General features: G+C 40.9%; 1 protein-coding gene across 1 annotated transcript in view; it reads left to right on the plus strand.

The window, feature by feature from the left end:
• The first annotated feature begins 10,944 nt into the window (after positions 1–10,944).
• KCNJ16 (potassium inwardly rectifying channel subfamily J member 16) overlaps positions 10,945–27,891 on the plus strand; it is a 50,720-nt gene continuing 33,773 nt past the window's right edge. Inside the window, exons 1-2 of the mRNA XM_029080149.1 lie at positions 10,945–11,003; positions 24,226–24,375. The gene's annotated coding sequence lies outside the window, so the exon portion shown is untranslated. The remainder of the gene's footprint in view (positions 11,004–24,225; positions 24,376–27,891) is intronic.

Consider the following 27,891-nt stretch of genomic DNA (forward strand, 5'->3'; position numbering starts at 1 on the left):
GAAGATGTGTAAGGTGGAGTATGAATAACCCAAATGCTCAAGTGACATGGAAGTGCTGAAGAGGCAATTGGTGGGAGTGGATATTGGTCGGGGAGATGAGAGATATTTTGGTGAGTCATCACCATCTGTTCTCTTTTCCTATCTCTGCCTGTGTCCTCTTGCTCTCATGCCACTCTACTTCTGAGTTCCACCATTCCTCTTTGGAATTCCTAGTGTTTCCATCTTCCTCTGTTATGGTACTTAAGTGCTTACTATGCGCCATGCATTGTATTAAGAGCTGGGGTAGATACAAGATAATCAGGTAGGACCCAGTCCCTTTCCCACATAGGACTCATAGTCTAAATTGGAAGGAGGGGAATTTAATTCCCAGTTTACAGATGAAGTAAATGAGACACAAAGAAGTTAAATTACTTGCTCGAGGTCACAAGGCAGTGCCAAAGCTGGGATTAGAATCCAGGCTTTCTGGCGCCCAGGCATGTACTTTTTCCAATAGGCCATGCTACTTCCCTATATGCCGTTCTATACTCAAGTGGTAGGCACCCCAACCACTGATAGTAATAGCTATGAGAACAAGACTGGCTGGCGAATTTGAATGTGATAACTCATGGATGACAATAATAATTGTGGGTGCCTGTTCTTGGTTGAGCTTAGTGGGGAAGGTACAATGTAAGAAGATTGGACACAGTCAGTGCTGATCCCACACAGGACTCACAGTCAAAGACTGGGGAAGAGAATACGTATTTGATATTCATTTTACGAGAGGGGAAACTGGTTTAGTGAAAGGAAGCGATTTGCCCAAGGTCACACATAATAGTGATCGTAATAATGATGGTATTTGTTAAGTGCTTACTATTTTCCAAGCACTGTTCCATGCTCGGGGATAGACATAAGGTGACCAGGGTGGATGCAGTCCCTGTCCCACGTAGGGGTCAAAGTCTTAATCCCCACTTTATAGATGAGGTAACTGAGGCACAGAGAAGTCAAATGACTTGTCCAAGGGCACACAGCAGACAAGTGGCAGAGCACACAGAATGTGAACAGTTGAACCAGGTTTAGAAACCACATCTCCTGACTTCCAAGCCTGGACTCTTTCCACCATGCCAAGCTAATTCATAATTTGGGTGACTGGTGGAAAAAAGATTATATTGGTGGAAAAAAGATCAGTTTTCCCTTTTTCTTCTTGACACAGGGAACTTTGTCTGCAAAGTGGGCATTGTTAACCTGGAAAAGGTTAAACAGGAATCCAGCTTCAGGCTTCATTCATTTCAAATCCCTAGGAAAAAAATGAAGTGACTCACATGCCCTCTAGAGTTTATGCAAACCATACTGTGCTGTTCATAAAGGAGACATACATTGGCACCAAAAAGGGAGTGGAAAAAACAGTATTCTTCACTGAAATTTATGAGAGTAAGAAATGGGGCTGCAATTACTTAAAGTTTCTCTGAATTCAGCAGCCACTTATTTCCTCCTCTAGACACTAAAGACCAAAATAGCTCCTCATGTATTTGACTTAAAAATTTTTGGAGAAACTCCTCCAAAATAACCAGGCAAAATGGAAGATGCACAGTTCTAGCTTAGTGAGTAAAGTCCTCTTTGCCCTAAGACTGAGTTGCCCCTCCAAGATCAATAAATCAATTGCATTTACTTAGCACTGAATACATTGTGCAGAGCACTGTACTAAGGGCTTGGAACAGTACAATATAACAGAATTCGTAGACACTTCACTGCCCAAGATGATCTTACGGTCTTATCAGGGGTGGGGAGGGGGTTTCAAGACCATGAAGTAAAATTACTCGCCAAGAATGGTTTTTCAAAAGGAGAATCCACAACTTCTTTTTAATCACCTACAAAACTGGTTTTCCCTTGTTTTTTTGTCACAGCTTCTGGCTGGGGACCCTTCCTGTTCCTCATCAATCATTCTGCCAAAAAATGGACTGTTGTTCCTTTCCCCGGGTGATTTCTTTACTTTATTCCCAAGGCTGTGAAATAGACTTTGAGATACTAAGTTCAGCCTGTTTTTTAGTCAAAATCTAATTTACATTCATTGTCAGAGGTCTGCACTCGAGTGATTACTTCATTTTGGTGGTGTTTTTCTAGCATTGTTGTTTTATCTTTTTTGCCAGTTTCTTGTTTGAGGGAAGAGTTTTAGGCACCCTAAAATGACTATAAAGCCAATGGATATCGTCATATACTACACAAACTCAGGGGCACAGGAAGTTTTGAGGATGACCCCTGGTACTGTCCGTCTTGCCTAGTTCCTCAGGAATCAATTTAATCGTAAAAGGGATGTTTACAAGAAGATCTGCAAGGTACATACATTGTGAGGTTGTTTTTGGAGGTTTTATAAGTTTTTTTATGCACTGGCGTCAAGAACACGATGAGAATAAGGTAGAGTGTGAGTTGGGGGCCCTGCTAATATTTACATACAGACTCTGTAAACACTCACAGGAGAGTAAGGAACTGATTATCAGGTGGAGGGAAGCTGAACTATACATCTTATTGAAAACCTAAATGAAGGAATTTCCAAAGCGATTTCAGTGGGAGCAATTCATGAGTAGATTGAGGCCACAGCTCTTGCTAAAGGACTTCTTCTATAGCTCAACTTAAAGAAAGCTCTCTTTTTTTTTAAAAAAAGGTACTTGTTAAATTCTTGTCATGCACCAAGTACTGTACTAAGCGCTGAGGTAGATTCAAGATAATCAGGTTGGACACAGTTCCTTTACCACAAGGGGCTCTCTGTCTAAATAGGAAGGTGAGCTGGTATTGAATCCCCATTTTACCAATGAAGTAACTGAGGAACAGATAAGTTAAGTTACTTGTCCAAGCTCACACAGCACACAAGTAGCAGAGCTGAGATGACAACCCAGGTCATCTCTGTCCCAGGCCAGAGTTATTTCCACTAGGCTATGCTTCTTCCCTCTCTGTGATTAATAGTTACATTTTGAGAGCCAAGAATTGTTGGTGAAGCAGAAAGTTAGAGAAAAGCAATTCCATTTTACAGAAACAATGGAGAAAAGTGTACTATGGAATTTGTTGATAAAAGACAGAGAGATGGAGAATCAAAGAAGGAATACAAGAGTTGCTCTATGTATATTTTTGTGGTATTTAAGTACATTCTGTGTGTCAAACATTGTTCTAAGTGCTGTAGTAGATACAAGGCAATCAGGTTAGACACAGTCAACCTGGGGTTCACAGCCTTAATCACCATTTAAAGATGAGGTAACTGAGGCCCAGACAAGTGAAATCACTTGCCCAAATTCACATCAAATGGAGCTTACAGTCTATGTATGTACAGTGCTAAAGCAACTCACTGTGTTTGAGAGGAATATCATGAAGTGAAAATCAAATCTAAATTTATAAAAGTGAAACTCAAATTAGGCCTATTGACTGTGAACTCCTCTTTGACAAGCAACCTTTATTTAATGCTCTGGGAATGTATCTGTTTATTGTTATACTGTACTCTCCCATCCACTTATTGCAGTACTTTGCACACAGGAAGCGCTCAATAAATGCGACAATGAATGACTGAATGAATGAATGGCCTAGTGGAAAGAGCACTGGGCAACTCACTTAACTCTTTTGTGTCTCAGTTTCCTCATCTATAAAATGGGGATTAAATACCTCTCCTCCCTCCCCACCGTAGACTATGAGCCTCATGTGGGACAGAGAGACTGTATTCTATATAACTGTACTGCATTTTCCACAAAGCAGGGAAGTAATACATCCCAAAATAATAATTATGATCATAAAAATCAGTGTCTACGTTAATACATAGCATTAGGTACTATTTTGCAGTTTTTTAAGAGGGTTTGTAGAATCATAGTTTAAGAGATGTTGTCATTTTGACCTTCCTTGCCGCCAAAGAGAACTGTTCTAAATGATCCCAGTCTAATGAATAACTACACGTGCAGATTTTCTAACCTTGCTCCGGTAGGTGGGCCTGTTTCTGACCCCAGCTCAGCCATTTGCCTGCTGTGTGACCTTGAACAAATCACTTTATCTCATCTGGAAAATGGGGATTTAATGCTTGTTCTCCTTCCCCTCAGATTGGGAGCCCCATGTGAAATAAGGACTGTGTTCCACTTGATTGTATATCTGTCCCAGCATTTAATGCAATATTTGTCACACAGTGCTTAATATCACAATTTTTGTTATTGTCATTTAGCCAACCCCATTCTAGTCCTTTCCTAGTAAACCAACCATTTTCACTCAGTTATTTCCTACTCCTGTTTATTCAGTGAAGATGGAACATGGATAACTACATAATTTTACTTATGCTTGAAGGCCATTGTTATGCCACTTGTCAACATTTTTTCTTTCAGTGAAATCGTTCCAATTCTCTTTCACAAAAATTCTATTTTCCAATTCTTCATTGTTTTTGTAATTCTGAATGCATGTCCCCTTATTCATTGTTTTACTCTTGTTCAATATGGAATACTTGCCCCTTCCAGGCTGGGGGGAGGGAAGGGGGATGCGGGTGAGGGGTAAGGGGAGAGGGGAGTAAGTCGGGGGTGAAGGAGTGGAGAGCAGAAAGAAATATTACCCTCCAACCCCCGGGGACAGAATGGAAAAAGCCTAGTCATGGGAAATGTGTTTCCTGGGCTTGTGTTAGAGGCATTTTCCTGACTAAGAAAATGTTTTAGGCCTTCCCTAAGCCTTCATTTCCTTTTCTCCCACTCCCTTCTGCATAGCCTTGATTTGATCCCTTTATTCACCTCTTCACTCTCAGCCCCACAGCACTTATGCCCATATCCTTAATTTGTACATTTATATTAATGTCTGTCTTCCCCTCTAGACCATTAGCTCGTTGTGAGCAGGGAATGTGTCTGTTCTATTGTTATATTTTACTCTCCTAAGTGCTTAGCAAAGTGTGCTGCACCCAATAAATGTTCAATAAATATAACGAATGCAGTGTCTGTCTGACACTTGGTCCATTGTGTCAACTCTGCAAGGGCAGGGAAAGCACTGGGTTTAATAAAAATCAACTGATCATAATAACTGAATGCTTACTGTCTGCAGAGCACTGTATCAAGCACTTGGGAGAGTACAAGATAACAGAGTTGGTACACATGCATCTTCCCAGCAGGGTTGAGCTCATCATTTATATATTAAAAAAACATTCTTCCCATGTAGAAAAGTCTGTTTTCCACACTCACCACGATGGCTAGAAATTAAATGCATCTTTATATTATATATATTTAGATCCTTAGCTCCGAGGGACAAGGGACTGTGTTTAATTCCCCTCTGTGTAGTCTCTCTCAGTGTTTAGTATAGTAGCCTGCTCAAAATAAGTGCTTACACAACACTATTCCTACTATAACATTTCACCGTTTTCCCTGAGACTTCGTCCCTTTGTCTCCCATTCTCCCCTCCTCAGTATGAACTGTACCAACTGTCCGGATCTGACATCCTAGACCTTGTTCCGATCCTTTTCAGAGTGAGCCCCAAAGGAAAGAAAACAACCTGATTTGTTAAGCTGCCTATTCAAGGCTCTGCGAGGCCCTGGCAAAGTAACTTAGTATGTAATTCCAAGTCAATCCTCTGATTTCCTAATGGAGAAACCAGGTCCTTTCATTAAGGCCACTGCAGTGGGATGAAGTTGGAATATAGAAGTCGTGAAACCTCACTATCAGCTCATTGAACAGTGGACTGCATTTCACTGGGTATTTCAGGCTTGAGAGTCAGAGGTCGTGGGTTCTAAAACTGCCTCTGCCACTTGTCTGCTGTGTGACCCTAGGCAAGTCGCTTAACTTCTCTGTGCCTCAGTTACCTCATCTGTAAAATGGGGATTGAGACTGTGAGCCCTATTTGGGACAACCTGATTACCTCTTACCTACCCCAGCACTTAGAACAGTGCTTGGTACATAGTAAGCACTTAACAAATACCATCATTATTATTATTATGAGAACAGCTAATGGCAAGGAAATGATCAAGCCACAACCCATAGACCAGCTGGAAGAACACACCCTTCGTTTTTCTATTGTCCTCTTTCAAACATTCAGTCCAATGCTCTACACACAGTAAGCATTCAATGAATACCAGTGATTGATTGGATAGAATCAGTCCTGTGGAAAATCCTACTTAAAATACCGTTTTCATCTAACAATCCCACCTTTGCGAGTACCTGATGCTTCTCTTCTAAACAACGTGAGGATTGTTCCAATGGCTGCTCGAGATTCTGAATTTAAAGGCAAAATGGCATCTTGGCCTAATAGAAATTGCGTGGGACTGAGAGTCAGGAGATGTGTGATTAAGTCCAAGCTCTGTGATGGGTCTGCTGGGTAACCTTGGTCGAGTCACTCAACCTTTCATTCATTCAATCAATTGTATGTATTGAGCACTTAGTGTGTGCCAAGCACTGAACTAAGCACTTGGGAGAGTATAATATAACAAGAGACACATTCCTGCCCACAGTGAGCTCACTGGGTTCCAGTTTCCTCATCTGTATATAATGGAGATAAAATAGATGGTGAACAAGTGACTCAGTCCCATCTGATGAATCTCTAGAATGTACACTCCTTGTGGGCAGGGAACATGTCTACCTACTCCATTGTACTGTACCCTCCCAAGTGTTTAGTACAGTGATCGCACACAGGAAGCACTCAGTAAATATAACTGATTGATATTCTTATATCCACCCCAGCACTTAGCATATAGTTAACACTAAATACCAAAAACAAGTGATTTTATAGGTTTTTTTGACAAACATCTAGATGCTGGTACTATTCTTTAAATCAATGATAATTGTTGAACACTTCCTGTGGGCAGAGCACTGTACTAAGCACTCCTAGGTACTTCCCAGTCACCATCTCCCTACATTGCTCTTAGCACTGTGCGTTGACTTCAGCTCAAGAACCTGTTCCCAAGGCTCCTCATCATTACTAGGTGAAATGTGAATCTTCATTTCACTCAAAATTTCATCTCAGGCCAAGTGAGAGTGGCTTTGTGGCAAGGGCTCGGTAATAGGAGACATGGATTATAACCCCAACTCAACCCCTTGCCTGCTGTGTGGATCTGGGTAAGTCACTGAACTTATCTCTGCTTCAGTTTCTTCATCTGCAAAATGAGGTTGAATTACCTGTTCTCCCTCCCCCTTAAAACCGGAACCCTTAAGAAATACAAAAAATGTTGACAAGAAGATGGAATAATGGGATAAAGGGAGCGGTATCATCTCCCCATCATGTTTCCCAGCAGCCACTGAGAACTAGAAGAGAAGTGACAAGGAGCTAAAACATGAGATTTCCTCATGTTGTTCTACTCTATGGGAATCCAGCTCAAGCTACCTAGTCAGTCAGTCAATCAGTAGTGTTTATTGGGCCACTCTCTGCATAGAACATCATGTGGAGAGCTGAGGGGGCTGAGAAGAGCGTGGTATGGACTCTACGCTTATGAGTTACTTAAACCAGTTACCTGACCATCCAGGAATTTTCATCCTTATTTATTGTGCACTCACAGTGTGCAGAGCAATCTAATTGCCGGGGAGAGTACAATGCAACAGAGTTTGTAGACATTCTCTGCTCATAAGGAGCTCACTCTATAGTCCACCCTTGGATGATGTCCACGTGACCCAAAGACAGAACAACGGAATATCAAAATGGTGTAATGGGAACCTGGGGACTACTTGAAGGACTCTCCATCTGACAGTGTGTCCACCCTAGCCTTTCCATAGTCTAGCATGGCATGGCACAGAGTGACATGCTTTGCAATGAAGCACTGGAGAACAACCCATTGAAATGAAAGTCTCATTCATCACAAAGTTCAATGTTCACACTATCCTGTGCCCTACTGTGTTGTAAAATAGTCTCCCCAAGTGAAACAGTCTGCTGTCAGGAATGGTGGATAAGCCTAAATTGAAGGTGGAGATCTTATTTTGTAATGTGGCATTTTCCAACAATGTCCAGAGTAATCCTCTTTAAAGGTCTATGCTCCCTATAAAAAAAAAATGGACCATCATAGCTCAAGTGACTATAAGGCACAAACATGTTTCCATTCCTAAATAGAGCCTTTTTTTAAACAAGGAAGGATATTTTAATTAGTTTTGGTCTGAGACAGCAGTCCTTGCTGCCAATATTTACTAATGATTAGAGAATATGATCATATTTTAATTCATTTTTAATGATTCTGCCTTCATTTGGGGAAGATTAAACAATCACCAGCTTTCTCAAGTTGGAAGTCCCTAGTCAATATAGCACCAATTAAGGACATTTGTCAGAATCATAAACTGGCTGGCTAAAACCCGGAGAGATTCAAGTCGTGTCCTTAATTCAGTTTTTTTAAATGTATAGGTGGTTTGAGCCAGAATGAATAGAAGGAGAGGGAGGGGGATAGAGGACCTGAATTTTTGAGCAAGGCTTTAAGGGACTTTTTGAAATTCCACATACCTTGCTTAAATACCATCATTATTGTTATTATTATTATTACAATTAGTAGAAGGAATAGTATTTCATTTCAGGAAACAACTTAGTATCTTTTTGATCTCATATATCACAAGCTCCTGATTGGAGGCACTTCCATTTCATTATTTTTATGATTGTTATGATGTCAAGATGAACAATAGAAAACTTAGCTGCATACTTAAATGTCATTTATATTATCTCAAAAATATTTAATCAGCCTTCCCCTTGATGCAAGTGCTTATTTTGTTAGGCCATCACACAGGATATTCAGAATATTTACTGAATAAAACACCATTGGAATTAAGGGTGGAGGGGAAGATTGTCTTTTAGGAAGGACAACGAGCCTGCGCTGGAGTAAAAGCATTCAATTTAGGAGAAATATAAAATATTTCTATTTGTGGTTTCAAGGATAGGAACCTGAGCTTCATCTTTGTGAGAGGAAAATGTCCATTTGTACAAGCAAAGCTTGGCATGACAACTATATTCCCTGTGGGAGTTCTGAGGCCTCATATTCTCCTTCCCACAAGTGCTAACGCAAAGAGAAGTCAGGTTTCTCCACAGCTCAAGGGAAGTTAAATAACACTTGACTTTAGTAGACAAAACAAGAAGATGCACAGACTAACTGGAAATGTCTCGATTTTTGAAAATTACCTGATAGGAAAAAAAATCAAAGGAGAACCATGAATGGAAAAATTCCTTTGCGGCTTCCTGTTCTCCTTGTAATGCTAACGAAGGTGGGATTAGTTTCCAGTTCCCAAAAGAAATAACGTTTGTAGATTTCTCATTCTTTGAGTGGGGGTGGTGAGGGAAGTGCGGGAGAAAGGGAAATTGGAAAGGAGAGAGTCTGGCTTGCTTTCTCTTAAGCTGTTTTCATTCTTTGGCAGAGAGAGAGGGAGGTGAGGAGGGAAAGAGAGGGGAAAGGACAGGAGGCTGAGGTGAATAGTAAGCTATTATTAATTTGGCCAGTTAGAAACTAATCTCCCTTAGGCTATCTTCTGAATGTACATTAAGGAAGTAGGGGGAAAAGTTACTGACTCCCCATTTTATGGGATAAAGAAACTGAGGCATGGTGAAGTTAATAACTTGCCCACGGCCACAGAGCAGGCAAGGAGCAGAGCGAGGATTAGAAGTCAGGTCTCCTGCCACCCAGTCATGTGCATTTTCCTCTAGGTCATGCGGATTCAGTATGACGCATGTTCATACTTGTATAAAGCTGGAGGTTGAGTCCTCTATGGGCATAGAGCTCTGTGTAAACTAAAGGCCAGTGATTTAATAGTATAACTACCTCAGCATTCAGTACAGTGCTCCTTACCATGAGTTTTAAAACATTCAATTAACTTGCCCCTTCCTGACTCACCTTGCTCCTTTCCTACTCCAACCCAGCTCACGCACTACATTCCTCTAACACCAAGCTTCTCATTGTACCTCAATCTCATCTATCTCACCGCCAACCTCTTGCACACATCCAGTCTCTGACCTGGAAATCCCCCCGCCCTTCATATCGGACAGACACTCTCCCCTCTTTCCAAGCTTTAAGGCACATCTCCAAGAGGCCTTCCCTGACTACGGCCTCCTTTTCTCTTCTCCCACTCCCTTCTGCATCTACCTGACCTGCTCCTTTTATTCATCCCCCCTCCCAGTCCCACAACACCACATCTATCATTTTATTTCTTTCTATTAATGTCTGCTTCCCCCTCTAGACTGTAAGCTTACTGTGGGCCGGGAATGTACCTGTTACATTGTTAAAGAATACTCTCCCAAGCACTAAGTACAGTGCTCTGCACATAGCACTCAAAAAATATGACTGACCGACTGCTTTGCACATAATAAGCGCTTTACAAATACCATGACTATTAAGATATCTGGGGGGGGGGTGGTAGTTTTCACCATGTTCTGTTTTTCACGTGAAAAAGAATGTCCCAATTCCATGTCTTCTTCTGCTTCCCTTCTACGTGGCTTGTCATGACCATTTGATGGCCCTGAGCCACCTAGGTGCATAAGACTGGCAGTGCTAAAATGTTTAGCTGCTAATAGTTACCTTGACCCAGCTATTACCGACATAGGAAATCTCCACCTTCATCCGGCTCACACAAAACCAGAAAGGTTTCTGCATAATGGCTAGGTTAAATGCCATGTATGTTGAGCCTGGAAATTGGCATGAGTCTTTCCATATATTATTTCCAAACAATCCACCTAGCAGATATTTCAGATATTATCAGGCATGGCAGACTATATTTCCGATCCAGGAAATCTTCCTCCTCCATGTCACTGATCAACTGAAAGCTTCCTTGGGACATGCCCGAGTGCCTTCACTAGGCACATTCTTCGGTACTTGGGCAATCAAGTAAGCACAGTTTCAGCTGACTGTCACCTGTTTCATAAGATGCCGAAGGCTACCTGAGCAGATCCCCAGGGTTGGGTTAGAGAACAAATTGATGTCAATGTTTAACCTGCAGCTTTCATGTGTGTGGTTTTTCCTGTCTGTCTTATTAACCCAACTTTTTTTTTTTTTTTTTTTTTTTTTTTTTTTTTTTTAATGTTTCCCAGCTGGGTGCATGCTGAACAAATCACCTCTTTATACATTTTACGAAGGAGAGTCAGCTAAGGTAAGATATGCTTTACCATTGCTATAATGGGATTGGTGTGATCATTTTATGATATCCTGTGTTTACTTTGTCTGGAGAGGCAGAGCTACGTGCCATGGGTTGGAAATGGCGTATTAGGAATTATTCAGTTTTTTCTCTATTCAAGTGACTAAGAAGGAAACGCATATTTGATCATTTTGTTTAGGTCATGTTTTATTCACTAGTGTTTGGCAGAGATGCTGGTTTTATTTTATCTGGGTGGCTCAGAATCCATTATGCAATCCTAAATATTGAATTGCCTTCCGCTGAAATTATATTCATGTTAAAAACACGGAGGTTAACATCCTCTCTTTTAAAAGCAGTGTCTGGATTATTATTAATGCCAGGCTATTTTTGTTCCATCTTCTAACATGGAAGTAGAACCTCATTAACTAATCTAAGAATTATTCGGTCGTATAAATGATTCGGAGCAATATAGGAAAGCACGCAGTCTATATCCCTTTATCAAAAACCAAAATATTAGATTTTCCTTACTTAAGCAATAGCAACACCCCTTCCATTTTATCATTATTGGTGATATCACATAAGTGCTTACTGTGCTAAAGTAAGTACTGCCATAAGTACTGCCAAAACTGTGCACTACATGCCGCTACTGCAGCTAAGCGCTGGGGTAAATACAAGGTAATTAGAGTCGACACAAACAAACTTTCACTAGGCCCATTTGCCTATTCTTTCTCGTATCCATTTACATTAGCAACATTCAGAAGTCTGAGCAAGCTCTATTTTTTTTTTTAAATGGTACTTGTTGAGAACTTACTATGCGCTTGGCACTGTACTAAGCACAGAGGTGGATATTAGATAATCGATTTGGACATGGTCCACATCCCACATGGGGTCACAGTCTTAATCCCCATTTTACAAATGAGGTAACTGAGGCACAGAGAAGTTAACTGACATGCTCAAGGTCACCTGAGAGACAAATGGTAGAGTCAGGATTCGAACTCAGGTCTTCTGACTCCCAGACACAAGCTTTTTCCATTGGGCCATACTGGTTCTCTGCATGTCATCCCCAGAGCTCTGCAATTTTGCTTTCTGTTGGCTTCTTGTAAGGTAGTTTGAGTAATGAATGGGAATCTCTTGAAGTCAGCGGAATATTGATTTGTCTGAATCACATATTAAAGGGGACTGAAACTGGATTTGCTTCGACAGGGAATGTGTCTTTTTATTGTTGTGCTATACTCTGCCAAATGCTTAGTACAGTGCTTTGCACACAGTAAACACTAAATGTGATTGAATGAATGAATTACCAAAAAAAAAAAAAAGACCTATAGAAGGGACTCCTGGGTGGAAACAACATTCTACGTTGTAGCTCCATAGACAGCTAAGGGAAGTTCCTCAAGGGCATAACCAAAGAGGGTATAAAACAATGTTGCCCCTGACAGTCTGACACAGAGACCTTTGAAATAAGTGTTCTGCTTATTCTGGGAAGTAAACAAACCACACGAAATGTCAGAAATGCAAAGTGCTTTCTTGGACACTTCTCCTAGATTTCCTGAAAACGACTTAGAAAATTTCCAGGAGTGGTGTGGGCTTTAGCAAATCAATTATCTTGTGGGGGGGCGGGGGGAGAAGGGATGTTTCTGCACAGTGGGGAAAGAACCACTTGAAAATTTGCTCCTCTCTAGACTTTGAGCAATACTGTATGTAGTTCCCATTGACATTTTCTTGTAAGTTGTGGGTATTAAGGCAAACCCATAAACAGCAGATTAGTCCAAGTGATTTTAGTCTGATCCAAAATATGAACTTGACCACATTCCAGTGGAAAATAGGGGATTTAGAGGAGGAATCAAAATACTGCATATTCATACATTTGAAATAAAAACCCCGACGAGAGTTGACTTTTCCAGGAACATTTGAAAGTTTTCCACAAGAAAATGTGTTTCTACCAATAAAGCTCAAAAACAACGGTGAATTCAAGTCCAGACTAAAAAGTTACTTGGTGGAAGGTCAGAGAATGCAAAAATTAGAAAGCTGATTGAATCATTATTTTCACCCTGCAGTTCAAGCTGGCAGTTAAGAGTCATATTTATCAACTGTGTGCAGTAAGCATTCAATAAATACCGCTGAGTGATTGGAAGACTGTTTGGAAGGAAAATAAGAACCTGATTTGGTGTTTGAGCGGGAAAGTTATTCTATGAAGAGAAAAAGATTTGAGCAATGGGTATGTTAGAGGGTTAGGAGATCACTTGGGAGGAATGAAGAGTGTCAACTGTGGGAGAGGAGTGGTAATAAACATGAGAGAGTCTACTGATGGAAAGCTCAAGCCACTGCTTACTAGTATAGAACAGTGCCTGGCACATGGTAAGCGCTTGACAAATACCATCATTATTATTGTTTAACAAGTAAGGGAGAATCCTTGGATAATTTTGAGATAGGGAATGATGAGGTCTAAACTGTACTTTAAAAAGAGCCCAATGGGGTATGTTGAGAGCAGCACAAAACCCTCTCTCGACTTAAGTTTGGCTTTTGAAGGAAAAGCAGTGAGTCAAAGGTACCCAGCCAGAATTTTCCCCTGGGTGTTCCAGTGTCTCTATGACAACAGCAAGGTTGGCACATAGGGAAGCTCATTTGGTATTGCAGGAAACCAGGGGACCAGTTTACTGCTTCTATAGTGACTAAATGATCCAGTAGTGTTCCAAAGTCACTTGTATTCTGCCAAAGGAAGTCTTCCATCACAAAGAGATGTATTGCTACAATGTCAGATTGCAGGAAATCAATGAGATCAAGATAGTCCTCAATGTTGGATATTTGTCAACTAGAATTGACTCAGAAGTAAAAGTAGGACAAAATGTCATCTAAGGTTAAGGATGGAGAAAGAAAGGAATCATTTCCTCCCTAACAGGTTGCTCCAAAGTTAGTGGTTTTCAAATGTCTAGAATTTAGGTATTTAACTATCAGTCAGGTCCTTTGCTCTTTCCATGACCATGCTCCCAAAATGAACAGTGTGCTCCAACAGAAAGAACACAGGGCTGAAAATCAGAAGTCTGCTACTTCTACCATTGGTATGCTGTGCAATCTTGGGCAAATCGTTTAACCTCTCTCTGGGCCTCAGTTTCTTCATCTGTAAAATGGTTCTTTGCTCTTTCCACGACCATGCACACAAAATGAACAGTGTGGTCCAATGGAAAGAAGACAGGGCTGAAAATCAGAGGTCTGCTAGTTCTACCACTGGTGGGCTGTGCAATCTTGGGCAAATCATTTAACCTCTCTCTGGGCCTCAGTTTCCTCATCTGTAAAATGTAGAAAAGATAGATTGTGAGCCCCATTTGGGGGAATGACTGCATCCTCTCTGGTAATCATAGCTACCCTAGTACTCGGTACAGCATAAGCACTTTACTGCCGTAGTTATTAACTATGAACTGTCATCCTGGCATAGCAGAGTGAAAGTGTAGAAGTCATAGGTGCTTTTACACAGTTCAACTTCCTATAGCGGTTCTTGGTTCAAATACAATAATAATGATGGGTAAGGGTCAAATTTAGAAGATTAAGAAGCAGCGTGTCTTAGTGGAGAGAGCACGGGCCTGGATGTCAGAAGAAACTGGGTTCTAATCCTGACTTTGCCACTTGTCTGCTGTGTGACCATGGGCAAGTCACTTCACTTCTCTGGGCCTCAGTTACCTCATCTCTAAAATGGGGATTGAGAAAGTGAGCCCCATGTGAGACAGGGACTGTGACCAACCTGATTAACCTGTATCTACCCCAGCACTAAGAACAGTTCTTGGCAAAGAGTAAGCACTTAACAAGCATCATAATTAATATTATTTATTCCATAACATATGTTCTACCCCCAAAGCCATCTAATTTACAATATATGAAAGGGAAACTGCAAAGTCCCCACCAAAATTAACAGATATAAGCAGCCAAATCTCTTACTTGAGAACCAAGCGGCCTCAGGGTAAAAATAGATTTTACCACAATAAACAAAACCAAAATGCTGCCCCTAAGCTCTGTCTTGATGAACATGCTATCTCATCTCACATTTTAGCAATTAATGGCCTACCGACACTTCCGTCAGTCCTGGAGTCACAATTCAGAAACCATGGTGACCTCAGTCGCAAACAAACAGACTTTCGGAAATGTCTATTGATGTTAAAATTAACCAAATTACATTGCTTTCATTCTTGAGGCCTCTAACCAAAGAGACTCAGCTTCTGAAAAGGGGCTTGCCTAGTTTCTACCCTGTGTTTTACTTAAGGGTGCTTATTGCCTTAACTCCCTGGCCATGATTTATTAGCCGCCTTAGAGAATGGTAAACAGTTATCAGGGTGGAAGAGAGGAATCTTTCAACATTTTTCCCTGCATCCACTTGTGGACCTATCTATATTTGATGAAATTGGTCTTGGCTTTTATTTAATATCATGTGGAAGATATATCGACTAAAGCGTGTAAATAACTTTCTTGAAGCAATTAAATGAAAAGGGTGGGGCTCAGAGCTTTTTTCCAAATCATTCTACAAAGGCTATTGAAGCACCCACCATTATGACCATTTTCCTCTTCCCCCAACCTATACCCGTCCTAAATGGAAGCTGATAGGTGAGTGCATTTAGGTTCAAGTGAACTAGAAGACTGAAGTGAAATGACTGGCTTATCAGTCCTTTAAATTCAGTTAGGGATCAACAGCTTCTGTGATAGTAATGATGTTTATTCCTTGGATACCCTTACCTCTATTGTTCAGTTTTACAATAAAGTGGTTCATCCTCAGACTTCAAATCCAAGAATAGTACAAAACATGGAAGACAGGAACACAAAGTCTTGACCTATTTGTAAATTTACCATATTTCTTCCTTCTTCCAAACTGTAAACTCATGCATGGTGGGGAGGGAATTCTAAATGCTCCACACACAGTAAGTGATCAATAAATACCACTGATTAAGCTGAAAATATGCCAAGCCCAAAGGTATGATTAAATAACAGAGAAGCAGCTTGTTCTATTGGAAAGAGCAAGGTCTAGGAGTCAGAGAACCTGGGTTCTCATCCTGGCTCATCCACTTGTCTGCTGTGTGACTTCAGTGAAGTCACTTCACTTCTCTGTGCCTCAGTTACCTCATCTGTAAAGATGGGGATTAAGACTGTGAGCCTCATGTGTAACAGGGACTGTGTCCAACTTGATTAGCTTTTATTTACAGGCCTTGGCACATGGTATGTCCTTAACAAATACCATAAAAAAAAGCAACAGCACTGTGGCAAATGAGAGAGTGCTGGCTATGGGTTCCAGGCACTTAATTAGCTTTTTGTGGCATAGATAGATAGTTCTATTTAAATAGATAGTTCAATTTCCTTATGGGTAGAAATGTATTTGACTTAAATGAAAATAAATCAATACAATAGGGAGGAGGAGATAAATGGGTCAAATACGTTAGGAGTTTCAAAGCTAATAGAAATTTCAGAGTGGCAAACTAGCTGCATGTCAATCAATGGTATTAACTGAAGCTGGATGAGTTTAGCGGATTGAGTATGAATCTGGCAATCAGCAGGACCTGTGTTCTAGGCTGTGAGCTCGTTGTGGGCAGGGATTGTCACTCTTTATTGTTGTACTGTACTTTCCCAAGCACTTGGTACAGTGTTCTGCACACAGTAAGTGCTTAATAAATACAACTGAATGACTTAATGAGTGGGTTCTAATCCCAGCTCTGCCCTATGTCTGTTGTGTGACTTTGGGTAAGTCAACTTCACTTCTGGGCCTCAGTTACCTCATCTGTAAACTGGGGATTAAGTCTCTGAGTCCTAAGCAGGACAGGCACTGTGTCCAACCCTATTTACTTGTAGCCACCTCAGCTGTTAGTACAGTGCCTGGCACATAGTAAGAGCTTAATAAATAACAGAATTATTATTAGACATGATTCCTGCCCTCAAGGACGTTGGAATCTACTGGGGAAGCAGATGGTAAAATGAATTACAGTAGCTCCTTGAGGGCAGGAATTGTGCCTTTCAACTCTATTATATTCTCCCAACACTTAGTACAGTGCCCTTTACAGAATAAGTATTCATAGAAGGAGCGTGGCCTAATAAAGCAGTGGCCTGGGAGTCAGAAGGAACTGGTTTCTAATCCCAGCTCTGCCACTTGTCTGTTGTGTGACCTTAAACAAGTCACTTCACTGGGCCTCAGTTACCTCATCTCCATTTTCAAATGGGGATGAAAACCCTATGCCCCAGGTGGGACATTGACTGTGTCCAACTTGATTTACTCACATCTACCATGGTGCTTGGTATAGTGTGTGGCACATAGTAAGCACTTAAATACAAAAAAAAATAAATATTACTGACTGATAGAAGAAAGGAAAAGGTGTATACATCTATGATTCTATTTATCGTGATGATGTCTGTGCCAGACAACTTTTTTTGTTTTGTTTTGCTGTCTCCCCCGTTTAGACTGTGAGCCCATTATTGGGCGGGGATTGTTGCTATCTGTTGCCAAATTGTACATTCCAAGTGCTTAGTACAGTGTTCTGCACATACTAAGTGCTCAATAAATACTATTGAATAAATGATAGCCCTCATATGTCCACATCGCCATCGTAAGATGCTCTTACTCTTTTTTATTTTATCGTTTGAAGAACACATTCAGAGGAGAGGTTTATAATTTCAAGTATGTGTAAGTAGTTCTTTGCGAGGAAAAGTGGATTATGGTTTTGCTATACTACAGAAAATGTCATAATATTAGGAAAATGAGACCTTCTAAAACTGTAGGTCTTTTTCAATAAGTTATAATTTCACAAATTCCAATGATGTCACCAGGAAAAGCCAAAATGCTGTAATACTGAACTTTAAGAAAGCCTATTTTTCAGAATCAAATAAGGAAAAAATTTTTTCCATATTTCTGATTTACCACACAGTGATGATTTTAAAGTGTTTCCATTGCTCTAAACGTCAAACAATGAAAATTCATTAAGAAGAGAGTCCAGCATATATATGCTGATCCCTTTACTAATTTTGAAATGATTAGCAGCTAAATTGCTATAGCAATAAGCTCTGTGGAAGCACCACTGATCAGGGGGATATAATAACTTCTGACTGAGGATGAACAGAAAAGATGAAAAACTTTCAGCCAGGAAAAAAGAAGGCTGAAAGGAAACATGATTAATCATAGACTGGAAGCTTATTGTGGGCAGGAAATGTTTCTATTTATTGTTGTTTTGTACTCTTCCCCAAGCACTTAGTACAGTGCTCTGCACACAGTAAGTGCTCAATAAATACAATTAAATGAATTGAATCAATGAAAATCTTCACAGCATTGACAGGTTGAACTGGAAACTGATGCCCAAGAAATTCCACCCCAGGATGAAAGGCATCCTTTGAAGCTTTAAGGTGGAAGTTTCAAAAGCAAAAGGAAACGTTTTCAGGCATCAGGTTTGATAAGTTTGTGCAATTTGTTACCCCTGGAAGTTGAACAAATATCAAGAAGTTTATTAAGTGTTGGAATAAACTCATCATTGGGATCTTTACTGAATTATATTCAATAGTATTTATTGAGCGCTTACTATGTGCAGAGCACTGTACTAAGCGCTTGGGATGAACAAGTCGGCAACAGATAGAGACAGTCCCTGCCGTTTGACGGGCTTACAGTCTAATCGGGGGAGATGGACAGACAAGAACAATGGCAATAAATAGTCATTTATAGTCATTTCTGCTTCACAGTAGTTGTGTTCTTGAAGAATTTTAGGTAAAACTTGAGTGATACTAAACATCGACTCAGAGGTAATTCCACCATGACTATTTTTGAATTCAAATTCCTGTAGTATTGTCACATCCACAACTAGCAGAATGCTTTACACCCTTGCCCTTCATTGCTATTTCACCATATTAAATATTGAAGAGCTGCAAAAAACCCCAAAGAAATGCAAGTTTACGTGTGGTATAGTGCGGTCAGCCTGAGACAGAGCTAGGAAATATAGGAATGTCATATCTTAGCCAATGCCACAGAAACAGTTATTCCTACACAGAAGCTACACACACCAATTTGTGGATCAAGTTAACACAGAAGAGCCTATTGTTGTGGGAAGAATACAGCCTCACTCCTCCATCGTGTCACATCCAAATCATCTGAGGAAAACACAAATTCCAATGGAAATGCCTGCATTATAGAAGCAGTATGGCCTAGAATAAAGAGGATCTGGGTTCTACTGCTGACTACCACATGCTTGCTGTTTGTCCTTGGGCAAGTCACAACTTCTCTGTGCCTGAGTTCTCCTTCCTACTTAGACTGTGAGCCCTATGCGGGACAGGGAGTGCATTCAATATAATTCACTTGTATTTACTCCAGTGTTTGACACATAGGGAGCACTTAAAAAAACCAAAAATGATAAAGTTAGGCATGGTAAAGGAAAACAGTGAAGGCTTAATACAACATGCAAGAGACACTGGTGGATCAAGTTAAATGATACAACCCTAGCCATGAGCATATATCCCCTAAAGGAAACCCTTCACGTTTCTTCCAAATGATCTGGGGGTGGTGTTTGTTGTTTAATGATATTTGCTAAGTGCTTACTATGTGCCAAACACTGTTCTAGGTACTGGAGGAGATATTAATTTCAGGTTGGACATAGCCCCTGTCTCACATGGAGCTAGTTTACAGTCTAAGTAGAAGGGAATAGGATTTAATCCTCATTTTACAATTGAGGAAACTGAAGCACAGATAAATGAAATGAAATCACAAAGCAAGCAATCAGCAGAGCTGGGATTAGAACCCAGGTACTTTGACTCCCAGGCCCATGCCCTTTCCACGAGACCACACTGCTTCTCACAGTAGTGTATTGAGCTCAGGTCAGGACAAATCATTGGTGTGACCCAATATGACTTTTCTGATGCCTTTATGCTCTAATTTTTCACTTACTTTCACAGAAACATTGACTGTAAGCTCTTTAGGATGTGGAATGCCCTCCTTGTGTTCATATCAGATTGGAAAATTCAAATCAGAGTGACACAGTTTTGCCTCCTCATTCCAGAACTTGGTATAGGCAGATTTCTCCATCTACAAAGCTGCTCATAACTCAATGTCTGATTTTAAAAGTCAGCTACCCTAGGTTATCTCTGCCATAAGTTTTCCTAGACCAGATCTCCTCAGTGCTGCCTACTAACTCCTTAATATGCCATTTCTGCATCAAAGGAAGAAATACCTCCCCCTACTTAAGATGCCCCAGGCATTTTTATGACAGCCTGCTTCTCAGGAAGAATGGGGCATAGTTAATATTTCACTGAGAACCAAAAACACTGTATAGAACAAAGAGTTAGGAGGAGTTACAGTATTTGCAATGTAAACACCCTGTGTCAGTTACTAGGATCTTAGTCGTGGAGAGTTAACTTTCCAGACCCTTTGAATTTTTTTTGGTCTGTCCCCAAGGCTAAAGCAGGGCTGGACTTAAAATATTTTTTGGTCTATTTTATCTTGTTTCTTGCACTGTAATTGTGGTGCTGAATGGATAGCACCCACTAAGCAACACTGCAGGCAACCTTTCTTATAATTATACCAGCATCTTGAAGCAACAAACCTTTGAAGAAGGCCATGCTCCCGAGTGGTTCTGACATTCGACTAAATGCTAATGAACATGTTCTTCACAAGAACTAGTCACAGTGTTACTTGTCAGACGATTAAAACAGAAAAAAAGACTGTAAAAGATAACCTGGAAGTTGGGAGCTATTCCTTTCCTTAATCTAATCACTGGTGATTCAATTGCTAGACCATATCTTTTATTCTAATATAGTCCTGAGAGGATCTGATACAGTCCAGCACCCCACTCCTGCATCTCCATTTGTAAAGTAGCACCATGTAGAAAAGCAACATGGCCTAGTGGATAGACCATAGGCCTGGAATTCAGAAGGATCTGGCTTCTAATGCCAGCTTCACCACTTTGTCTGCTGTGTGACCTCGGGCAAGTCACTTGACTTCTGTGTGCCTCAGTTACTGCAAAACCCAGAAACCAAGAAGTCTGCACGGAAGAAGGCAATGGTAAACAGCATCAGGATTTTTACTAAGGAAACCCTATGCATACCCTACCAGAACCATTGCAAATGAAAGTGTGGTGTTCTGGGAGAGATGTGTCCACGGAATCACTACGGGTCAGAGAGGACTCAACAGCTTAAAACAAGACAAACACTTAGTTCAGTGCTCTGCATCCAGGAAATGCTCAATCAATGTGACTGATTGAATATTCCACTTACTCTAAATAGCAATAAAATTGGACTGGTACCTTTTCTGACTTGGAGGGCAAAATCAAAGCAATGAAAAAACCAAAAACATCTCTTAGAGCCTCTAATGGAAAAAATCCCCCAGCAACACTAGTCCACACATTCATCCTTTACCTTCTCAGCTAATGAACATCAATCGTACTTAACGCAAGAAATGGGCAAGATTTCCACATTGGCGAGCAGGAATAATGTTGTAGTTGAGCATGGTGACTTCATTAATGGAAAAGAGGAGATTTGTGTTTATGAGCTCTATGAAAGTGTATGGAAAAGTAGGTAAACTTCCCAAATTTGTTGAATACTTGGGCATCTTGGAAACCACCTGTTTTACGAGGAACAGGGGAAAATTTGAAATTGATTTCTTTTGACCTGGGTTTGAGGTGGTTAAAAGAAGGAATGGCATTAGAGTGCTTACTCTGTGCAGAGCACTATATTAAGCACTTAGGGGAATACAATACAACTGAGATGAGCCAATCCCTTCCCACAAAGAGCTTACAGTCTAAAGGGGGAAGGAGACATTAAAATAAATTATGAATATGACCTTATGTGCTGCGGGGTTGAAGATGGGGGTGATAAATCAAGGGTTTAAAAGGTACAGGTCCTAGTGCATAAGGAATGCAGAAGGGAGAGGGAGTAGGGAAATGAGGGTTTGTTTGAGGAAGGCCTCCAGGTGATGTGTGACTTTAATAAGGCTTTGAAGATGGGGAGCCTGGTGGTCTGTGAGAAAAGAAGGGGGAGGGTTTTAAAGGCCAAAGGGAGGACATGGGCAAGAGGTTGGTGGTAAGATACATGAGACAGAGATGCAGTGAATCGGTTGATGCTAAAGGAGAAAAGGGGGTGGTATTATTCATTCACTAGTATCTATTGAGCGCTTACTATGTGCAGAGCATTGTACTAAGCACTTGGAATGTACAAATCGGTAACAGAGACAGTACTTAGTACAGTGCCTGGCACATTTTAAAAACTTAAACACCATTAAAAAGAGGGAGAATGGACACTGAATTTTCCATTTGGCAGATGAGGAAACTGAGGCACAGAGATAAGTGACTTGCCCAAAATCACACAAGAAGCAAGTGGCGGAGCTGGGATCTTCTGATTCCCAGGCCTGTGGTCTTTCTACCAGGCCATGGAAACTCCTCATTCTTTTTATATATGTGCATATTGAAATCCAAACTAGAATATCCTCAGCACATGCTTCATTAAAGCCCTACAACCTGGGTCTCGTGGTATAAGTATTAGAAAAGTACAGAAAAACTTCATCTCGAAACCTACCTTCCCTATCCTTATGCCTACGCTTCCAGTCACAAAAAAGAAAAGAACAGCATTAAATTTGGCTTATGCTGCCTTTCAACAACAACAACAAAAAAAAGATCTGGCCAGTGTAACCATTACCCGAGGGTAAATTAGTGATGTTAAATTTACTAGAGCAAGGGGAAATATTTGGCTATAAACAAGGTTTGTGACCTCTATGTAACTCTTTCTAAACTGCTGTTGCAACAACTCCGTTTAACCAAAATTCGTAAGAGGAAAAGTAATTTATTCCGGTATTTACAGAGAACACAGGTCTAATTCTGTTTTGATGGCAGTTCCACTAAACTAAGAAAAAGGCAAAACATGATCCTGTTAGCACTTGGTAACCTTAGTAACTGCTGCTGGCGACACTCTTTGCAGCCCTAGGCTGATCACCCAAGCATTAAACTGCAATATCTTACAAGAGAACAAGTCGTGACCACTTCTTTCCAGTTTGAACTCTCCAGCTCCACCTCCAGAAGCCCTCTCAATCATTTACTCAGCTGATTCATTACTTCTGCATCACCTTAGATTTAATCACTCACTTATCTCCATTAAAGAGCCTTTATGATGGAGAAATGAGACACAAATCTGGACTAAACCTGCCATCTCTGCCTCTGTTCAGAGGATAAGTGTAAGTGTGGAATGCCACTGTGTAATCAAACAAAGTTTTCTTTCTAAAGGAAATTCAGAGTGAAGCCAGTAGGGCACAAATGGAAGTGACACCTGAACATAATGTTGACAAAACTTTAGAATGTAGCCAGACTATCTTGTTTTCCCCTTATTGTATGCCACACATGCATTTGTTCTTAATCAGTGCTGAAAGTACAGAAATGTCTGGTACTGTTTGTATTTCACCCTTTGGATGATTAGACCTGCAGCACTTGAGATCTCACTATCTAATGCTGTGACAGTTCAATTTAAGGACATATCACTGGATGGCAATTCAAACTTCCTCTGAATCGATGGGATATTTTACTCCTAAATTGAGACATCACTCTCAACTTTGTTTTTCTAATACTCTACCCACCCAAACCCAATAATTTCGTGCTGCTTTATGGGATTGTTTAATTATAGATCCCGTTGTTATTAGATCATGGATTTGTTCTCCATCTCGAACCAGAGAAAAACAGAGATTAAAGTTCTGACGCAGAGAGAGAGGGTCACTCAAGTTTAGGCTATTAGTGATTGAACATTCATTCATTCACAGAATTTAGTGAGTATCCATTGTGTGTATATTATCATGCCAGGTACTTTGGAGAGTACAATAATAATATAAGACATAATCGTGGTATTGTTTATGCACCCTGGGCCATACACTGTTTAAATGCTGGAGTAGATACAGGATAATCAGGGCCAACTCAGTCCCCATCCCACAGGGGTCTCAGTCAAAGAAGGAGGGAAAATAGGTTCTGAATACCCATTTTACAGATGAGGCAACATGATTCCTGCCCTCTAGGAGCTGGTAATCTAACAGATACTCAGCACAGAAGAGACGATGACGATTAATTTCTCTCTCAAAAGGGTAAAGAGGAAGGCTTAAACTGCAACAAGGGAGAATTCTGTGGTACAAGATTAAAGAAGACATTTACTCTCCCCCTCCCTCCCCAAAAGCATTATTGAGGGCACATCTCCTCCAAGAGGCCTTCCTAAGCTCCCCTTTTCCTCTCCTCCCTCACCCTGACTTGCTCCCTTTGTTCATCCCCTGTCCTAGCCCCACAATACCTGTCACCTGTGCCGCTCTGGTCTTTCTCAGAAGATCACAGCGGTAGCAACAGCCATCCACGTGCCTTTCCCTGCCCCGAGCACCAGACGCCCATTCTGCCACCAGGAACGACGCATAGAGACAAAGGCCACGGGACGGGTGAGTGTAATACATAAGTGGGTTAAATGCATAAGTGGGTAATGTGTGAGTATAACGTATAACCGGGTTAAATGCATAAGTGGGTAATATATGAGTGTAATGCATAAGTGGGTAATGTATGAGTGTAACACATAACTGGGTTAAATGCATAAGTAATATATGAGTATAACACACGTGAGCTTAGTGCATAAGTGGATGATGTATAAGCGAGTATAACACACATGTGAGTTTAGTACGTAAGCGGGTAGCGTATAAGCGAGTGTAACGCGCAAGTGAGTTTAACGCAGGCGTGAGTGTAACGCATAAGTAAGTCTAAGGCCTAAGTGGGTTCGGCACATAAGTAGATTGAATGTTTAAGTGGATTCCTCCCAAGTGGATGCGCACATGGTGAGAGTTAGCCGCCTCACCACGTGCAAGTAGCACATACGCGAATTTAAGGCCACAAGTGTGAGCCCCACGTGGGACAACCTGATTCCCCTATGTCTACCCCAGCGCTTAGAACAGTGCTCTGCACATAGTAAGCCCTTAACAAATACCAACATTATTATTTATATACATATCCGTAATTTTTTGTGTTAATATCTCTCTCCCCCATCTAGACTGTAAACTCCTTGTAAGTAGGAGAGATGTTTGTTTATTGTTGTATTGTACTCTACCAAATGCTTAGTACCCGATGTCTCCCCTGATTAGACTGTAAGCCCGTCATTGGGCAGGGATTGTCTCTATCTGTTGCCGAATTGTATATTCCAAGCCCTTAGTACAGTGGTCTGCACATAGTAAGCGCTCAATAAATACTACTGAATGAATGATTGAATGAATGAACAATGGAACAAATGACTACATTGCCCTGCACACAGTAAGGTAACTGAGGCACAGAATAGTTAAGTGACTGACCCAAGGGGACACAACAGAAGATGGCAGAGAGACAGATGGACCCCTGAAGGGCCTTTCGTTAATCTACACCTCATCCATTTTGTACCTTAACAGGAAGAGCAGTAGGTATTGAGTTCCCATTTCTTTCATAACCAAGAAATTAAAGTCTGGTGAAAAGGAATGTCAAAATCTATATATTCTAAATTTAACTTCTCTTTTCCCATTTTAAAATTAATTTTCAATGGGACTGAGGAGCACTCTCTCTTTGGCAGCAAAGCTATTTACACTACTCCCAGTTGTCAATAGCTTCAGTCCTCAACTTTCTGTGAAAAAAGCTTTGCCAAAATGTTTCCAGGATAACATTACTTTTGGTCTCATTACTATGTAGGCAGGGAAGCATTTTGCTTTCCATGGTGTCGTACCTATTTGACCATGTTGTAAACTAAAAAGAAACTTGACCTAAAGAACATGGTTTCTGGAAAATGCATCTGATGTCACCCTTTAGTAAGCAGAAAGGCAACTGGATTTTCACTTTGAAACAACAGAACGATTTTTCAACCACTTTGCTAAGGTTGAAGGGTAATGTAATATGCCCAGTCCCATACGAAGCAGTAGCTTTCTAGAAAGAATGAAATTTGAGTTTAAGGACAGGATATCCTTCTCAAATCATTTGCTTACTGTTTGCATTTTTTAAAATATACAAATGAACTCCAGGTAACAAATGTGCATCCTGTTTATGAGGATTTCAATAGACACTCGGCAAAGTTCAAATGTAAAATAGCTTGCAAGAAAGAGCAAGAAGAAACCTCACACCTTACCAAATAAGCAGATAGGACAAAGGGAGCAAAAAAGACAATTTGTTTCATTTCCTGTCCTAAGTAAGCTGGACTCTTAATATCTTTCTCACTTGCCTCAACCACGTGTTACTCAAAGGCATCTTTAGGAGGTGGACAGTCAGGGAGAAAACAAGCAAATTGTCATGGAACTCACTCTTTCTGCACCCTTCTTTTGGGGGTCAGGGAAAAGCAGTTCCTCATATATTCAATAAAATGTCCAGAAATCCAAAGGTCTCTTCTCTACCGCTAAGCAAGGAGGAGAGGTTTTGACATGATAAGAACAAACCGAGAGGGGCCACTTCACCACGATTGCAAGAAGAAGGACCAGAAAAAAATGGTCGGAGCTAAGTGAGAGGGGTCTATGGGCTATGTCGACAACCAAGCAGTGAATCAAAGAGGGCAGTAACTAGGGAGAAGGTTCAGTGAGAAGTTATCTTGAAAGCTGTTATTCTATAAACATGGACACGGTAATGGAAACATATCCCAGCCCTAGCTACTTTGCGTGGTCATACTGGGTGCTTCACTTCCGGTCCTTAACTCCCCTTTATCACTCCCTCATTCTTCCTCCTGGAATCAAGTTCCACTGTCATGGCAAATACACCTCAGCTGCAGAGGCAGTAGGGGCATAAGGGGAAAAAGCATAGGCCTGGAAGACAGAGGACCTGAGTTTGAATCCCAGCTCTGTCACTTGCCCGCTATGTCAACTTGGAAAGTCAACTTAACTTCTCTGTGCCTCAGTTGCCACGTCAATTAAGGATTCACTAGCCAGTCTCCCTCCCACTTAGGCTGTGAACCCATGGAGGGCGGGAACTCAAGTCCTAGTGGATTATTTTACATCTATCCCAGTGCTTATTACTGTGCAGGGAGCATAGAAAGCACTTGAGAAATACCATTCTTTTCCAAAGGAGACTGCTCTGTTGCCTGGAAGGGACAAAACATTTTTCCAAACACTATTTATAACCCTCGCAAGCATCTTGGCTACTCCTCTCATCTTAAAATTACAATAGAGAAGCAATGTGGCCTAGTGGATAGAACATGGGACTGAGAGTCCGAAGGACCTGGGTTCGAGTCTCAGAACCGGTACTCGTCAGCCGTGGGACCTTGAGTCAAGCAAGTCACTTCGTATCTCTGTGCCTATTACCTTATATGTGAAAGGGGGATTTAAACTGTGAGCCGGATGTGGGACAGGGTCTGTGTTCCATCTGATTAAGTTGTATCTACCCCAGTGCTTAGCACAAAATAAACTCAAATAACCTGTGACAATAAATTAAAATTAAGTTTTCCTGGCATGTTGTCACCATTAGTAATGCTTCCCTTTGGTCACTTCAGGAATTATCACTGGGCTGATGCATTCTCCAGTGTATTTGGAATATCTTAAATCTGGTTTGGATTAGTCTGGGTTGGGAGCAGGGTATAGTGCTCTTCCCAAAGTAAGTGCTCAATAAATACCACTTCTGGGTTGAGAGAAGCCTGTTTTGTATTTTCCTTCAAGCAGGAAAAGCCACTTTGCATAATGCGGTGTACAGGTTTAGAGACAGTAACGGGACTAGCAGTGTCACTTAGTCGAAAGAACAGGGACCTGGGAATCAGATGCCCTGGGTTCTCAACCTGGCTCCACCACTTACCTGCTGTGTGACCTTGGGCAAGTCACTTCACTTCATTGTACCTCAGTTTCCTCATCTGTAAAATGGTGATTCAGTATCTGTTCTCCCTCCTACTTAGATTGTGCCCAACATTTTAATCTACCCAGAGTTTAGTACAGTGCTTGGCACCTCGTAAGTGCTTAACAAAATAGCATCATTATTAC

This window comes from Ornithorhynchus anatinus, chromosome 15, assembly GCF_004115215.2.
Source record: "Ornithorhynchus anatinus isolate Pmale09 chromosome 15, mOrnAna1.pri.v4, whole genome shotgun sequence".
NCBI lineage: Eukaryota > Metazoa > Chordata > Mammalia > Monotremata > Ornithorhynchidae > Ornithorhynchus > Ornithorhynchus anatinus.